Consider the following 18,692-nt stretch of genomic DNA (forward strand, 5'->3'; position numbering starts at 1 on the left):
ACTCCACCACGCCCCCGCCCAAGGAACCTCTCCAGGGGGTCCATATTTTACTTGCAGGTGCGGCACATGGTTATCAGTATGAACCCTCAAATCTGAGACTCGCCAAGTAGGGGGGTGAACAAGGGCTTAGTCAACCCACAAATGCACAAATTTGCACACAGTGCAAAATGGATTATATAACATTGAACTGTGGTTTTGAAGAGAGCAGTTGTTTTAAATCCCCAAGGTGTCCTATTTCTTGCCGGCGCTGTACTCTCATTCAAATGGAGATCAGCGGGTAGGGATAAGGGTATTGTGTTGGCCACAAACATTAACTTATTAACAAATATACTTGGACTTGGAAGCGAACTCCACAATGTTTCCAGCAAATCCTGAATTTGGGGCCTGGGTGGTAAGGGGTAAATACAGGGATCCGCCACTCCTAATAAGAAGGCCCAAATTGGCACAGAGGGCACCATAGGGAAATCATTCTGAACTGTGGTTAAAGAGGAAAACGGTAGTCTCCATCTCCGGGGAGGCCATCGAACATTCCTACAGAAGGGTAAATAATGACATGTACAAGCCACCAAGCAGAGGGCTTGGTTCAACTCAAATTAAAAATCTAATAACATAAGAAGGGTTTGGTAAATTAGGCTTGGCCTCATTAGTGCTAACACCACATGGTACTCCAATAGGGATGGGGCAAACCTGCCATAGGTAGATAGATAATTGGTCTAGCTAGAAGGACTGGTAACTACAGGTTGCTGGAGAATATCGAACCTGCCATGATGGGGGGGGGGCAGTATATGACAGTAGCCACATCCTGGGCATTGGTGCAGTTACAGGGCGATCTGGAGGCTGATTGGTACATAGGGGGTACCCTCTTCAGGATCTCAACAAGGATCCTTATGCCAAACCCCAGGAGTCTTCATGGCAGGACCCTGGATGAAGCATTGGTGCCCAGTTAGTCCTTCGGCGGTTGTAAGCCTGAGCAACCGGGGCTTGCCTTGCAAAGCTCCACCCCTAAAACGGCGTGATTAAAGTTATGGACTGGTGGTCCACGATATTTAAGACGGATAATCCCCACATAAATGGTAGCACTGATTCGGTTGGCCACAGTGCAGTTTGGCTCATCAGCCCGGCAGGGCAGCTTAGGTCAGTCACAGCTGTCTGCCCTTGGATCGCCCATAAGTTAACCCACCACGTTGGCATACTCCTTGTATGAAATAAACCTGAAGCAAACTGTTTTCCAGAAAAATGTGTGTGGACTGATTATTTGTGACCAATAACTGATAAGCTGGGGAGGGTTGCTGATAACAGCACTATGGCCTTTCCACCTCACCCTCTACCTTCAGTGCAGTGTAGCAGACTCACCTGCTTGTAATCTTTGTTTTTTTATGGGCTGATTCAAATGCAATCTGGGCAGCATATGTAAAACACAGGAAACAGCGGTGATGACGTGTCTGCAGATGGAGGCTCAGAATCGGGCTTTTAAGGCATGTACCCACACACAGCTGAAGGCGTTTTGAAAGAGCCTGCCTTCCATTCTAAGCAAGGTTCGCACTTAGCACCTAGGCAGATCAGTGCGGATGGTGAAGTCTGAGGTCTGAGAGAGGTGGGGCTTAGAGGGGGCACAACATTTTTATGGAAGTCAGTGGCGATTTACTGTGCATTTTTTAATTGGGTTAAATGAGTTCTCAGGCTGATTGACAGAAAGAGTTACACATGTAGGGATCAGGCAAAGTTATTTTCTTTTTAACAGCTGAGTTGTGACTGGGGGAAGATCAACGCTGGCTCCTTCATAGGCCTTGAAAAAAATCGCCACATACAAGGCTGCAGCGTTTGAACAGCAGACTCCCCTGGCCTTTCCATAAATCAATTTAAAATCCGTGGGAGTCTGTGACTTTATACATACCGACACGCTCCTGTCTCTCTCAAGATAAGGCCCTGTACTTACCCCAGTTATACAGCATGTGTAAGTGATAATAAAGACAAAAGAGAGTTGACCAAGTCCCATAACCACAGAAGCTGAAAACACTGGAGTTTACCCTACCCTTTGATTTACGGGGAGGCGAGATTCGCTGCTCTTCACAAGCAAAGCACACAATGTGCACGAAGAGAGAAGAGAGGCATGAGCAGAAATGGCCAATCACCGCATGGCTTCATGATAAAGCCATACAGTGATTGGGCATGCTCCCCCTCACGCTACCTTTTGCACCAGAGCCAATCCACACCCTGCTCCATGAGAGCGGCACCTGGATTGGCTTAGGCAGGTGCACTCAGCACTCATTAGGAGGCTGCGAGCAACGGATGTGATTCCCTCAGCTCCCTAATTGCACTGGTGGAGAGAGTGCTCTAGGGCGCATGCCAGGTTGGCCACAGAAAAGCAGCAGGCCAACCCGACATGCGCAGAGTGTGGACTCAAGTAGGGACCCAGGTAAGCCGGAGGGGGGCTTGTCTAGTTTCTACTGCTATTACTTTGAAGCTCCAGCCCGCAGACCCGCATTCACTGCCCTGCCCACTGTAGATTCAGGAACTGTAAGTGCTTGGCCAAGGCACAGCTGAAAAAAGCTGATGCCAAGGCCATTTTGTATTCATATTTATTAAACATATACTTATATTTAATACGGGTGTCTGGGAGTGTATAAATATGCCAGGGCAACACCCCCACACACTAATAAAGGAACTGCCCCCGTGGCAGAGTTACTTTATGGATCCCGGAGTCTAAAGTAACTGAAGGTTTGGATGAAAAGGAGGGGGCCGACATAACCTCACTTCTTTCTGAGGTCCACAAAACTAATACTCTGGGGTAAAGCATGGTCTGCATACAGAGTGCCATGCGCTTGGAATCAATGAGGTTTGAATGAGGTAAATAAACTATTATGAGTGCAGAGTTCTATTTCCACAAGACAGTGTTTCCTCATGATACTAACACTAATTAACTCAGAAGCGAGGTTGAGCCATTGAGAACAGAATCCAAACATCAAGTACATGAAAAAGGAAACAAGCAAGGACAGATGGAGGCGGCTACGAGGGAGGCAAGCAATAATGGGAAAAGCAGGGTGTGCGGGGTCTGAATACAGCAACAGGAGGTCAGTGGGGCAAGCAGCGGCAGGATGGAGGTGGGGGGCAGGGGCAAAGCCTCGGGGGATGTTACACTTCCCTAATATATGTATTTCCTGCTAAATAGTTTGGGCACAGGTGCTTTTAACAGAAATGTTGACTTGCACACAGACAAAAATGCTCACACACTGTTTTGAAAGTCTTGAAAAATTGTTGGTTAGTTTACAAAATATTGTGTTTCCCTCGGTACGCCTACCAATCTTTATTCCTCTCCCTTTCCACTGTCCCTTAAACCCCTCTCATGCGACCTACTTGTCATATAATGTACTTTACCATTATATGCCTGTGTGATTGTCAGAAAACCTGAAGCTCACCCCTCCCCCCCAAAAAAAACCTGGGGGCATATTATCAAGGCGGGCGAAATGAGATTATCGCTGCTTTTGCGGCCGTTTTCAGCCAAAAAGCGGCGATAATTTTATCGCCCTATTAGCAAGCTGTCGCTAACAGCAATTAGCGACAGGTTGTAGGCGATAGCGACCGGTTTGGGGCCCGATTTGCATGTCAACGATATTTATCGCTAATGACATGCAAAGTGGGCGTACCCAACCTGTTAGCGACTGAAAGGAGTCGCTAACATCCCTATTGCCTATTACCAACACAGGCGTAGCGATACAAAAATTCGCGCCAAAACCTAACGCCTGCTCTGACCACTTCTTAACCTGTATTTCCAATGGGAGTTGGATATTCAGGTTAAGACCCTATTGGCGTTAATGCCTGAATATCGCTGGATTCCCAGCGATATTCTCGCATTTCGCCGCTATCGCCGGATATTTTATTGCTGTAGAGATAAACGTTGCTAATAGCACGTTATCTCTGCGATAAAATCCGGCAATGCGCGGCGATAAAAAAAATATCGCTAAGCTCATTTAGTGATAAATATTGCTAATTGTTGATAATATGCCCCTTAGAGACCATGCTTCATCCCTGGTGGTGGGAACACGGGGCAACCAACAACAAATGCGGGTAGGGTGGGAGGGGCAGGTAGAGACAACCTGCAAAATGATGCACTCTTATGGAGTGCTAAGGTACACAATTTAAGAAGTACCTCTGCAGGTGCGCAGTCACAGGAGGAAGAAGTACTTTGTCCATGCTCCATGGCATGGACACACACGGTGCACCAGGAAGAAGCTGGAGACGAGGAGGTGGCACTGTCTGAGTAGAAGCAAGAAAACGAGAGTGACGTGTGAGACAAACCAATGGTAAGTAAAGGGGAGTAATGGGCGGGCTTTAAGCCATTTTTAAATTTATTTTTTATTTTTATTTATTCTCTTTTCTTTACAAGGGTTTTTGTTAGTGCTGTACAGGCAAAACCTAAAAAGGTCAACAGACATAGACAAAGATGTGTAACACATGCATGTTCTCTCACTCTCAAAGTGTTCACCTACAAAACACTGGGTCTGATAAACAAAAGTAAACTTACACATTTGTGTGAATTTACGCTTTTTCATTATTCCCAAAACTGCATTTTATTAGTAAATTTACCAGTGACGAGACTCCGCTGCCAGCACATAAAAGATAGGCCTGTTCTATCTTTTTAATTGTCGAGTTCCCTGCCCTGACTGCGGAGTTTCCGCACTTGTAAACAATATTACAAGCTTTTGTGAATACTGAAAAAGCGTAAACTTACACAAACGTGTACGTTTACCTATGTGAACCAGGTCCACAATTTATGAGTAATAAACATATTGTCCTGTCAAAAATAAAACAATGCAAACGTGTGCCATACCCCGACGCTCATTTTTAGGGAGCAAGAATTATATTTCATCCTCAGACGCTGACCCAGATCAAGTGAAAGGAAGGCAGAAAAGAGTAATAAACAAGCATTGAAAATGCAATAGGTCTCGCAATAGAAGAGTTTTACCTTTTTCGTTTTGCAAATGGATGAGTGGCGTTGCGTGGATGAGTGGCGTTGCGTGGATGAGTGGTGTTGCGTGGATGAGTAGCGTTGCGTGGATGAGTGGCGTTGCGTGGATGAGTGGCGTTGCGTGGATGAGTGGCGTGTGTGAGTGGCGTTGCGTGTGTGAGTGCCGTTGCGTGTGTGAGTGGCGTTGCATGTGTGAGTGGCGTTGCGTGTGTGAGTGGCGTTGCGTCGGGCACTGCAAGGAATCGCCACGATTCCTTGCAAGTTGGTTAAAGACTGTTTAAGCCCCCATAGTCTCGCAAGCTCGATGAAAATGCAATAGGTCTCGCATTAGGAAAGTTTGACTTTTTTTTTTTATGTGTTGGTTTTGAAAATAGCAAAATTAATACCTTTGTCAGGTGGATGTGGTGGTGGATGCGATGGTGGTGGATGTGGTGGTGGATGTCATGGTGGATGTGATGGTGGATGCGGTGGATGTGGCGGTGGATGTCATGGTGGATGTGATGGTGGATGTCATGGTGGATGTGATGGTGGATGTGATGGTGGATGTGATGGTGGATGTGATGGTGGATGTGATGGTGGATGTGGTGGTGGTGAATGCGGTGGTGGATGTAGTGGTGGTGGATGTAGTGGTGGTGGATGCGGTGGTGGATGTAGTGGTGGTGGATGTAGTGGTGGTGGATGTGGTGGATGTGGTGGTGGTGGATGTAGTGGTGGTGGATGTCATGGTGGATGCGGTGGATGTGGCGGTGGATGTCATGGTGGATGTGATGGTGGATGTGATGGTGGATGTGGTGGTGGTGAATGCGGTGGTGGATGTAGTGGTGGTGGATGTAGTGGTGGTGGATGTAGTGGTGGTGGATGTAGTGGTGGTGGATGTGGTGGTGGTGGATGATGTGGTGGTGGATGTGGTGGTGGATGTGGTGGTGGATGTGGTGGTGGATGTGGTGGTGGATGTGGCGGTGGATGTGTTAGTGGATGTGGTGGTGGATGTGGCGGTGGATGTGGCGGTGGATGTGGCGGTGGATGTCGCGGTGGATGTGGCGGCGGTGGATGTGGTGGATGTGGTGGATGTGGCAGTGGATGTGGTGGATGTGGCAGTGGATGTGGTGGATGTGGCAGTGGATATGGTGGATGTGGCAGTGGATGTGGTGGATGTGGATGTGGTGGATGTGGTGGTGGTGGATGTGGTGGTGGTGGAGGATGTGGTGGTGGTGGAGGATGTGGTGGTGGATGTGGTGGGTGTGGTGGATGTGGTGGTGGATGTGGTGTTGGTGGGTGTGGTGGTGGGTGTGGTGGGTATGGTGGATGTGGTGGTGGGTGTGGTGGTGGATGTGGTGGTGGATGTGGTGGTGGATGCGGTGGATGTGGTGGTGGTGGATGTGGATGTGGTGGTGGTGGATGTGGCGGTGGATGTGGTGGATGTGGCAGTGGATGTGGTGGATGTGGCAGTGGATGTGGTGGATGTGGCAGTGGATGTGGTGGATGTGGCAGTGGATGTGGCGGTGGATGTGGTGGTGGTGGATGTGGCGGTGGATGTGGTGGATGTGGCAGTGGATGTGGTGGATGTGGCAGTGGATGTGGTGGATGTGGCAGTGGATGTGGTGGATGTGGCAGTGGATGTGGTGGATGTGGCAGTGGATGTGGATGTGGTGGATGTGGTGGTGGTGGATGTGGTGGTGGTGGAGGATGTGGTGGTGGTGGAGGATGTGGTGGTGGATGTGGTGGGTGTGGTGGATGTGGTGGTGGATGTGGTGTTGGTGGGTGTGGTGGTGGGTGTGGTGGATGTGGTGGTGGGTGTGGTGGTGGATGTGGTGGTGGATGCGGTGGTGGATGCGGTGGATGTGGTGGTGGTGGATGTGGTGGTGGTGGTGGTGGATGTGGTGGTGGTGGATGCGGTGGATGTGGTGGTGGTGGATGTGGTGGTGGTGGATGTGGTGGTGGATGTGGTGGTGGTGGTGGTGGATGTGGTGGTGGTGGTGAATGTGGTGGTGGTGGTGAATGTGGCGGTGGAGGCGGTGGATGTGGTGGATGTGGTGGTGGTGGATGCGGTGGTGGTGGATGCGGTGGTGGTGGATGTGGTGGTGGATGTGGCGGTGGATGTGGCGGTGGATGTGGCGGTGGACATGGCGGCGGTGGATGTGGTGGATGTGGTGGATGTGGCAGTGGATGTGGTGGATGTGGCAGTGGATGTGGTGGATGTGGCAGTGGATGTGGTGGATGTGGCAGTGGATGTGGTGGATGTGGATGTGGTGGATGTGGTGGTGGTGGATGTGGTGGTGGTGGAGGATGTGGTGGTGGTGGAGGATGGGGTGGTGGATGTGGTGGGTGTGGTGGATGTGGTGGTGGATGTGGTGTTGGTGGGTGTGGTGGTGGGTGTGGTGGGTGTGGTGGATGTGGTGGTGGGTGTGGTGGTGGATGTGGTGGTGGATGTGGTGGTGGATGCGGTGGATGTGGTGGTGGTGGTGGTGGATGTGGTGGTGGTGGATGTGGCGGTGGATGTGGTGGATGTGGCAGTGGATGTGGTGGATGTGGCAGTGGATGTGGTGGATGTGGCAGTGGATGTGGTGGATGTGGCAGTGGATGTGGTGGATGTGGCAGTGGATGTGGCGGTGGATGTGGCGGTGGTGGATGTGGCGGTGGATGTGGCAGTGGATGTGGTGGATGTGGCAGTGGATGTGGTGGATGTGGCAGTGGATGTGGTGGATGTGGCAGTGGATGTGGTGGATGTGGCAGTGGATGTGGTGGATGTGGCAGTGGATGTGGTGGATGTGGTGGTGGTGGATATGGTGGTGGTGGAGGATGTGGTGGTGGTGGAGGATGTGGTGGTGGATGTGGTGGATGTGGTGGTGGATGTGGTGTTGGTGGGTGTGGTGGTGGGTGTGGTGGATGTGGTGGTGGGTGTGGTGGTGGATGTGGTGGTGGATGCGGTGGTGGATGCGGTGGATGTGGTGGTGGTGGATGTGGTGGTGGTGGTGGTGGATGTGGTGGTGGTGGATGCGGTGGATGTGGTGGTGGTGGATGTGGTGGTGGATGTGGTGGTGGTGGATGTGGTGGTGGTGGATGTGGTGGTGGTGAATGTGGTGGTGGTGGTGAATGTGGCGGTGGAGGCGGTGGATGTGGTGGATGTGGTGGTGGTGGATGCGGTGGTGGTGGATGCGGTGGTGGTGGATGTGGTGGTGGATGTGGTGGTGGATGTGGTGGTGGTGGGTGTGGTGGGTGTGGTGGTGGGTGTGGTGGGTGTGGTGGTGGGTGTGGTGGTGGATGTGGTGGTGGATGTGGTGGTGGATGCGGTGGTGGATGCGGTGGTGGATGCGGTGGTGGATGCGGTGGTGGATGCGGTGGATGTGGTGGTGGTGGATGTGGTGGTGGTGGATGTGGTGGTGGTGGATGTGTTGGTGGATGTGTTGGTGGATGTGGTGGTGGATGCGGTGGATGTGGTGGATGTGGCGGTAAATGTGGTGGTGGTGGATGTGGCGGTGGATGTGGATGTGGTGGTGGTGGATGTGGTGGATGTGGTGGATGCGGTGGTGGTGGATGTGGTGGTGATGGTGGATGTGGTGGTGGATGTGGTGGTGGATGTGGTGGTGGATGTGGTGGATGTGGTGGTGGTGGATGTGGATGTGGTGGATGTGGATGTGGTGGATGTGGATGTGGTGGTGGATGTGGATGTGGTGGTGGTGGTGGATGTGGTGGTGGTGGATGTGGTGGTGGTGGATGTGGCGGTGGATGTGGCGGTGATGCGGTGGTGGATGCGGTGGTGGATGCGGTGGTGGATGCGGTGGATGTGATGGTGGATGTGATGGTGGATGCGGTGGATGTGGTGGTGGTGGATGCAAAACAAAATGTAACACAAGCAACAGCGCATGCTCGATGCCAGGCAAGACCTAAAAAAGACTGAATATGTCAACAATGCATCTCGAGATTCATACAGAACTACCTAATGTACTTCACCAGATACAAGGAAACAATTAACTGCTACTTCGGGCAAATCTCCAACAAGATAAATGACTTCACTAAGCTCAATGAGAACAGAAGAGCTGCATCTTTCTTGGAGGAGGACCATTTCTGCTGAAAAGACAGTAGTGAACACGTGACACCATTGGCGAGACAGCGAGTCGAGTAAAGTATGCTGCAATGCATTTGGCATTACTTGTAAACCAACAGGTTATTTAAGTAAAGCATTTCTGAATTAAAGCACAGAGTGAGAATGAGAGGGACCAGCGAGAGAGAGGATAATGTGAGGAAGAAAAATATACAGAATATGAGAGAGCAAAAGAAATGAGAATGAGAGAGGGAACACGATATGGCAATGAAAGAAAAGAGAACTGGAGCAAGAGAGTAATTTAGAGTGAAAGAAACTATAAAGGATGAATGAGAACAAAGAGTGAAAGAAATCGCAGGACAGAGGGGGGAAGGCAGAGAAGGGGAGGGGGGAGGAGAAATGCGACACGGCGGGCAGGGGAGGGTGCGGAGCGGGGAGAGGGTGTGAAAGCAGCAGGGGCCTGGAGTGCGGCTGAGGGAACTGAAGAAATGCGACACGGCAGGCAGGGGAGGGGGCGGAGCGGGGGTGTGGGAGGAGTGCGCCTGAGGGAAAATACGTGCAAGGCAGGCGGCTGGGGGCATGTGCACGCGCTTTTAAGCTCAATGCGCATGCGCATTGAGCTTGAATTTCACGGGCACTGCAAGGAATCGCCACGATTCCTTGCAAGTTGGTTAAAGACTGTTTAAGCCCCCATAGTCTCGCAAGCTCGATGCGCATGCGCATCGACAGGCGAGACCTAAAAATGAGGAAGATAAACACAAGCAAACAGTGACAAAGGTAGACAGTTAGGTTGAAAAAGAACATGCAAAAATGAGGTAAAGAGGCAGACATGGTTGGGTGGTAGAAGAGGCATGAGGCGTAATCAAGTCTAGGGAGCAGTAGTATTCAGAAACCCCGAGGTTCGAAAACGTAACTTTTTTTTCTTTACAAATTAAGCAATGCTAATAGTCCTATATATCCTCGAATGTATGTCGGAATGCATGCTGACAGAGGCTTCTCTGCCACTCTCCTTGCTGTAAAAGACTTTTGAATTTCAGTCTAAAACATGCCAGCGGGTCCGTGGTCTTGTTTGTTTTGGTTTTCTTTGAAGGTCGCGCGATGCTCTCACCTGTAATTGCGCCAGAATACCCATATGTTAAGGAGATACTTCAGCTTGCAGCCTTCTCTTTTTATTCTGGTTCTGAACGGCTCAGCTACAGAGTTCGCTGAGATCAGCTGCTGGGGTCACACCCTCCCTTAAAACGGTGGTTCTTGGTAGTGTTGTACACCTGCGCCACTCCCAAAACCTAGACACAAGCAGGCTACCATTTCCTCCCACATTTACCGTAGCTGCCAAACCAGTCTGATTATTACTGCTTCAAAACCGGAAAGTCGTTTTTATGAAGTCATTAAAACTCATATTTTGTGTGTGAGGCACTCGCGAGGCGTTTGGGTAAAATGTAGTGCTCCAAATGATAATACAGCAATGGCAATTCATTTTTAGTTCATGCCATGGCCGCGAAAATAAAAGTGGCTCAATAAGATATTATTAGGAGCACCTTACTAATAAATGCACATTCACACACTTATACTGGTCAAATTCCATTTTGTTTATAATTATGATTGATTCTAATATGTATGTAATTAATTAAAATCATTGCAAAAATATTGTCACTACAACTATGCAACATGTTAAAACATTAAGGGGCTGATTTATGGGACGGCATTTGATTATCTGTGAATAAAATTAACTGGGTCCCCCCAGATCAAAGAGTAGCATGAACTTAATCCAGCACTCTGCAGCTATCCTACGGCTTTATAGGTCGTCCAGAGCTAGGTGTATATCGTCTGTGATCAAGGCATATAGGGCTATGGCAGAGGGCAGTGCAGTATATGGGCTTGAGTTATGGGGTATTGCCAACTTGCCTGCATTCTGAGTAGCCAAGAATTCCTTTCTCAGAGGCTTTTTTTCTTCTTCGTAGTTTTATATAGCACAAACTTGACCCGAAGGTATCAGGTATCAGAGCGCTTTACATGAGCACCAGCTGCATTACAGACGGACACATTCATTTTTGTTAGGCACGGGGAGATTAAGTGATTTGCCCAGAATCACAGGATGTTGAGCGTGATTGTAGAGACTCGAACCCGGTTCCCCAGATTTGAGATAGACCGCCCTAGCCGTTAGGCTACATAGTCCTCCTAAAAATATTCCCAGGGTCCCATTACGACATGACATGGGCATCAAACCAGTGGTCAATAAAGCTCTATTAAGACCATAACTGCACTAGAGTAGGCTTAAATATACCCTATCCCTGGAAGACTATTACAAAGCCTTTCAAGAAGTGGTCTCATTAGGCACCTCAAGGAAGATCAAATGGATAAGGCATATAAAGGACTAATTTACCCACCTTGGCGTGGGAGATTTATGGCACACTCCCCCTTCTGCAAATTATTTAACTAGGAACACCTTGAAGGAAGCTTATTGGGCCATTTTTCTAAAAATGAGTTAAGGAATGCCGATCAAGGGTCTCTGACATATAACATTGTATACTTTAAACCTGATACTATGTTTGAACTGTTTGTAAACTTAATTCATCTCCACATGGCCAGACAACTCCACACAAACTTTTGTTATGATACCTTACCCTTGCTTACTATCCAAGCCAAATGGAGTAAGTACCCTGTTTTAAAGACTGCCCATCATGTTGTTAGGCGGAGGAATTGTTCCATTTCATGTTCTTTTGCCCTGTCTATGTATGGCCTGGGAAATCCTGTATTATTCCCAACCGCAAACAGTTGGGTTGTAGTCTAGACACATCCACACAACTCTAAGGCTCCTTTGCATAGAGCCTAGCCAGTTGGTCATCTGTGCGGTAGCAAAATATCTTCACTGGAGCTTATCCATTAGAAGCCAAGCTGTGGAATAGTCTTTTCACTAATTAAAGTTCATGCTTATTAGCAAGGATATGAGTTCTCTTGCCTGTTTGTTTATATACACCAGGGAGAGACCCAAAGTCGTATTTTTTGTCCTAATATGGTCCAGGTTTAGTGATCAATCAATCAATCATAGCATTTGTAAAGTGCACTACTTAGCAGTGAGGGTCTCAAGGTGCTGGTGGGGAGGGGGAATGCTGCTACTGCTCAAAAAGCCAGGTCTTGAGGAGTCTTCTGAAGGTCAGCAGGTCTTTGGTCTGCTGTCGGTGGATGGGGAGGGTGTTCCAGGTCTTGGTGTCGAGGTGGGAGAACGATCTGCCACCGGAGGTTGCTCTTCGAATGCGGGGGATTGTGGCGAGGGCGAGGTCGGCGGAGTAAAGCTTGCGGGTGGGGGTGTAGAAGCTGAGCTGTCTGTTGAGGTTCGCTGGTCCGGTGTTGTGGAGTGCCTTGTGTGCCTGGGTGAGGAGCTTGAAGGTTATCCTCTTGTTGACGGGGAGCCACTGTAGGTCTCTCAGGTGGGGTGTGATGTGGTTGCAGCAAGGGATGTCGAGGGTCAGGCGTGCAGATGCGTTCTGGATGCGTTGAAGTCGTTTCAGGAGTTTGGCCGAGGCTCCTGCGTAGAGGGCATTTCCGTAGTCCAACCTGCTGCTGACGAGGACCTGGGTGACCGTTCTTCTCATTTCGGTGGGGATCCACTTGTAGATCTTCCAGAGGGTGTTGAAGCAGGAGGAGGAGACGGCATTGACCTGCTTTGTCATGGAGAGGATGGAGCTGAGGATGACCCCTAGGTTGCGTGCGTGGTCGGTGGGTGTTGGGGCTGTTCCCAGTGTGTTCGGCCACCAGGAGTCGTCCCAGGCCGAGGAGGTGGATCCGAGGATGAGGACCCCTGATTTGTCTGAGTTCAGCTTCTGTTGGCTGTTCTTCATCCACTTGGCGACGGCTTTCATTCCTTCGTGGAGGTTGGTCTTGGCGGTGTGGGCGTCATTGGTGAGGGAGAGTATCAGCTGGGTGTCATCGGCGTAAGAGATGATGTTGAGGTCGTGCAGTTGGGTGACGAGGGCGAGGGGTGCCATGTAGATGTTAAACAGCGTTGGGCTGAGGGATGAGCCCTGGGGTACGCCGCAGATGATCTCGGCGGCTTCGGAGCGGAAGGGGGGGAGGCGGACGCTCTGTGTTCTGCCGGAGTGGAAGGAGGTGGTCGAGTCCAGGGCCTTCCCTTGGATCCCAGCGTCGTGGAGGCGTGTGCGTAGTGTGTGGTGGCAGACCGTGTCGAAGGTGGATGACAGGTCAAGGAGGATGAGGGCCGCAGTTTCTCCATTGTCTAGCAGAGCCCTGATGTCATCTAAAACTTTTAGTTAACCTAAGAGGGCTTTTTTGGGGACAAAGACACCTTGGCCCCATCTATTGTTTCTATATTTTATTCTTTCATACATTTTAACAATTATTATTTTATAGGATGTTTATGAATCTATACACGTCCAATTCTTTTTATGCTTTTATCAAGTTTTTTATTGAGTAAGATTTGTGTACGTTTATGGTTGTGAAAAATGGAATAAAGGGCCCGATTAGGTTGGTGAGTGGACACCCTATCGGAAACGTGACCGACCGACTATCCGTCGGCAGGTGGTCCCACTGCTTATTCTTTGCATTGCAATAGAAGCTGCTGGCTGCAGCATCCACTGCAATGCAAAAAATACACCCTGTACATATCCCTGTACATATCTCTGCCACATGGTGCAGGGATATGTAGGGGGGGCATAAGTGCCTCTGAGTGCCCACATGGAAGGGCCAGGGGGAAGAGGGGCCCGCTACAGGGCCTCAGGGTCCCTTGCCGCCTGCCTGTTCATGGCAGGTAAACCGCCATGAACAGGCTGGCAGAAAGGGACATTGTAATCCCTACGGCAGTGCCTGGTAGGCACCACCACCATTGAAGGGAATAAGACCCCCTTCACGGCACAGGCAGGCTCAAGGAGCCCGTCAGATGCTTTGCGGACGGTCATTCTGACCGCCACCCATCTGCCCGCAATTGAAATGTGGCGCGCCGATATGATGGGTCCCGCCGTCATCCTAATCGGGCCCAAAGTATTTGATGATGATGCTATAAATGGAGCATCAATGCTCACTGATGAATCCGCTGTCCTAACTCTAAAGCAATGGGGGTCAGCAGTCTCTGTTGTGCTCATCGCCAAGCTGTATAATAAGGAATACACAAGAATGTGGTGAAGGTAAGAGGAGCGTTTAATGGGTATGACTCTTCCCTTCAGAGGTCAACATCACAAAACCCTGCCAACGACCTATCAGGGAAAAAGAGGGGAAAGAGGGAGAGGGAAAATCAAGGAGAGGAAGCAGTGAATACAAAACTTTTCACACATCTTTCATAGTCCTCATGCTGAGGGAGGGCATAATTCCAAACCACTATACTCATCGCCTTTTACAGGTGGCACCGAAGCAGGGCTGACAGGTATCCTTTGCAGGGATGGGGCAGCATCACAGGAGCACCGTGGCCACACCTACAGGAAAGTGACATCACTTATCAGTGATATCTTTCATGCTGCGTGTGGCTGCTAGAGAGACTGTGGTTTCACTCAAGGTAATGTCTCCTAGGTCTGTAAAGAGTTCCCAGGAGGCCATTTGAAGTAAGCTGCACCTCGAGCAAATGCGGCTGACCAGGGGTCGTCTGGGTGGGCTATTCTCAGTAGAGGTCGGTGGTGGGAGTAGCTGCCGGGCGGAGACGTGGGGAGGGGGAGAGACAGCGTAGGGGTAGTAATCTATGGATTACAGAGGATTAGAGGTAAGTAAACATATAAATAAATAAAACAAATTTCGTTGCGCGCACTGCATCCCCAAATGCGATGCAGTGCGCGCAACAAAATTTGTTTTATTTATTTACATGTTTACTTACCTGTAATCCTCCGTAATCAATAGATTACTACCCCCACCATGCCCTCCCCCTCCCCACCTCACTGCCTGCCAGTTACTCCCACCACCGACCGCTACTGACTATGCTTAGATGTAACTGCAAGACTTCTGCGCTGCCCTTAGGGGAGAATTGAAGCTGCCTTTAACCAGACATAAAATAGAGATAATTCAGTGCTCCATCAGTCATCAAATTTCATATAGAAGACTCTCAAACTAACTTACTGGAAGAGCCCCATAAGAACCCATGCATTAAACAAGCATTTACAATGCAACGGTTTCGCCTTTGCCAAAGTTAGAGCTGTTGGCATTGTAAATGAAATATCCTCCCTCTGCCCGTGCTCTGTGTGTACACCAGTAAGAGGAGCTGTGAGGGGACGGTCCGGGCAGCCCTGCGAGCTCACACAGCGGGAGCCCAGGAGAGCTGCCCTGGGCAGAGCAAGGAAGTAGCACTGGGCGGGGGAGACGGAAGGGCCACCCAGACAAGGGACTTCCACATAACAATTATTCATACATCTTGATTTCTAAGCAGCTACACTTGGTCGATTGACCAAGCACTAGACCAATATGGTCACTTTACTATCTACATCTGTTTGACTTGCTAAACCTAACAAAGAGCATTTAGACTTTGCCTACTCTAGACACGCCAATCTCTTGCCGTCTACACTTCTCAGGGATTCCTTTCATATACCCATGTTACCAAATGCAGTTGTTTGCATTAATAAGCTATGGTCTAATGTACGCTACCTGATTGTCTGTTCACTGCTACTTTGGAACCACAAAAGATGTTGTCAGCCTGCTTCCCAACTTCCTATTTAGGAAAAGGACCCACTAAGGTGTAAAGTTACCTCAGCAATACACCTAAAGATCAACACCATGGACCTTGTGTCATAACAAATTGGTTGCTAATCCTTTCTGACACCCCACCCCGCAGCCCTCAAGTTCCTATAGGCCACACATCTCAATCCTATGTACACCAATTATACATTTTCCTCCTGTCCTTTTGCACACCAATCCACTCGTTCTGGACCTCTTTCGCTAAAACAATCAGGATAATCCATCCTCACTCATGTCATTTTGGATCTTTTATTTGCCCGCCCAGTAGATTTTTGGGGACAAATGCCATGGACGAAGACGGGGTGAGTACCATTGATAAGAAAAATAAGAGGTTAAGTGTAGTAGAAATAGAGGTAAAACCTTTCCACTCTTGGCACTCCCTCCGTCCTTCCCCCTGTAGGAGGAGCACAGCCAGCCTTTTCAGCAGCAGGGGAGGGGGCATACTCCGGGGGGCCGCACCCTACCCGCCATGGGATTTCCCGCAGGCACGGTGTGCTGGGGTGGAGTCGCAAAGACTCCGAGCTACCTCCTTCCTATTTCCACAAACAAACTTGGTACTCACCTCGCGCTTCCACACCCGGTTAAATGACAGATCAGTCCACTCTGTACAAACCCAGGCCTCCGCCGCTGCTTTAATCTGCTATCACGAAATTAAGCTTGCCTACGGCTGGGAGCCCCCAGTGAGCCCGCCCCGCACTCTCTGCGACCACGATCAGCGTGAGGGGAGGAGCTGGGGGGGACGGGGACAGAGATGGCGCGCACGCGCGTAAACTGCTGCTGGCAGCTCGCAGACAGCTGATTGTCACAGCTGGCCGGAGCTGATTGAGAGCAGGAGGGCCTAGAGCGGGTGCAGAATGACCGTAGGCGTGGCTTAAGCCCCCGCTGACCAGCTAATGGGCGTGGACTTTCAATGTGACTGACGGGAAATTAGGCCGTGTTCTACGTTACACTGACAGGAAAAGTGTGCGGTTTACCACGGTGACAGGCTTTTGGGCGTGGCCAACGTCTGTGTAACAAGAAGCATGGGGCTCATTGAAAGAGAGAAAAGGCAAGATCGGAGGAAGTATTAAAAGCCAGAAGATCAGATAAATCCAGTTTCAAAGAGTACAGATTCTCGTGAATACAAAGCTACCGGGTCAACTAAAATAAGAACAGTCAATCCAATGCATTATCCTCATCACAGTACTTAAACAAGAAACAGGAAAATATAAAAAGGATCGATCAAAAAGATAACAAGAAGCAAGTCAGGTCCCGGGCCGGCAGCTAATCACAGCGCGGCCCGGGGAATGACGTCACGGGGGTGTCCCGGGCTGGCAGCCAATGACAGCGCGGCCCAGGACAAAGGGGCGGGACTTAAAAAAAGACCGAGAAACGCCCCCGAATTGCGTTTTCACGGGAAAGCGTGATTGACAGCCTCTGTCTCCCAATGGCTAGCCTCCATTTATGGAGCTAGCCAATGAGAGACAGAGGCGGGACCAAAGCCCCATATGTAGGATCATGAGATTTCGCCCTGGGCGGAGCAACTGCTACGCAGTTGCAACGCCAGGGCGAAACCTAAAAAAGAGCATCTCAGGGCAACTGTTTATTTATTTAGGAGTTAAATATAGCGCTAGCCAGACCCGAGGGTATCGGAGCGCTTTACAACTAAGTTCTGCACTCTTCTGTTTTGTCCTCCTCTAAGAAGACAAGGGTGACCTCCCCTTGAATAAAAGCGTACATTTTCCTCTTGAGTGGGTTCTGGTCACAGGAGTTCAGGCATAGGGTGTTGCCCTTGATGCATGCCCTGTCTAGAATGGGCTTCAGGGGCGGAGGAAAGGTGCTGGCCATGGGCGAAGGCGCTCGCAGGTTTGACCAGCTGTTTTGCAGGAATAGGTTATAGGGTCGGCATAACAGAGAGCTCCTGTAAAGTGACATCAGTGCCTGCTCAAAGTAGGTCTCAAAATGTGCCACGAAATCCCTTGCTTTTATTTATACGAGGAAAAAAAGTCTCAAAAGCAGGTGATAGGCTTGCTCAGTACTTCAGTTCTATTCAGGTAGTTTTGCTCCATGTTGTCCACAAATTGTTTGGTCTTTCCTCTCATGTTCTCTATCTTAAAGATAATTGGCGGAGCTGGAAAAGGGGATGAACATCTGAAAAGCAAGCTGAATCCTGGAACCATGCGCAGCATCACACAGGACATACTCGCAGGAATTTCAGTCTTGTGCAAATAGAACTACCCCATTGATTTGGTTCTTATCGAAAAAGGAAATATTTGAAAGACTGCACATTGTCGCACAGGAGAACTATTTGAAGTTGCCAGTTAATATCCAACTAATAGTCAGCCTTAAAGTGTCCAGCTCTCTTAATCCAATCCTGCAAACCAACATTAGGCATTCTAGATTGCTGCTTTCTTTGATGACGTGTGCTGTGGTTTTGAGATCTATAGTAAAATCTATAGTAAAAAACTGCTGTTGCAGGTCATATCATTCTATAGTAGCACACATGCATCAACACACAAACACTCACCTACAGAATAACGGGCTGCCGTTTCCTTTTTTTAATTGAACAAATCCAAGATGAAGGATGCCACTTGAATAAGTAAATTTAAAAAAATTTTTTATAGTGTGAGCAGTGCGGGTTAGGGGCAACAAAGGAGTGGATTGCAGGAGTAGGTGGTGGGAGTAAGGGAAACGTAGCACATATGGGAGAGAGCAACTCAGGGCAGGAGAGAGGTACATGAAAAAGAAAACAGCATGGAGCGAAGGGTTGTGGGAAAATGTGGTGTTGAGAAGCACACTAGATGGAGCAAGCAGCACACATGGGAGAGAGAGCAACACAGGGCAGGAGAGAGGTTCACGAGGAAGAGAGCAACACAGGGTACAGGGACTAGGGAGTTTTTGGGAGGAACACACAAGAGAGTGCTTTTGAATAAGGAGCCAAACAGTGGGAAGCAGTGGGTGTGCTGTAAGTCCACTGTGAGTTCACATTATGGGGGCATATTTATCATATGGTTGCGTCGCATTTGAGTCACGCAACAG

This window comes from Lissotriton helveticus, chromosome 2_1 (genome assembly GCF_964261635.1).
Source record: "Lissotriton helveticus chromosome 2_1, aLisHel1.1, whole genome shotgun sequence".
In the NCBI taxonomy this organism is placed as follows: domain Eukaryota; kingdom Metazoa; phylum Chordata; class Amphibia; order Caudata; family Salamandridae; genus Lissotriton; species Lissotriton helveticus.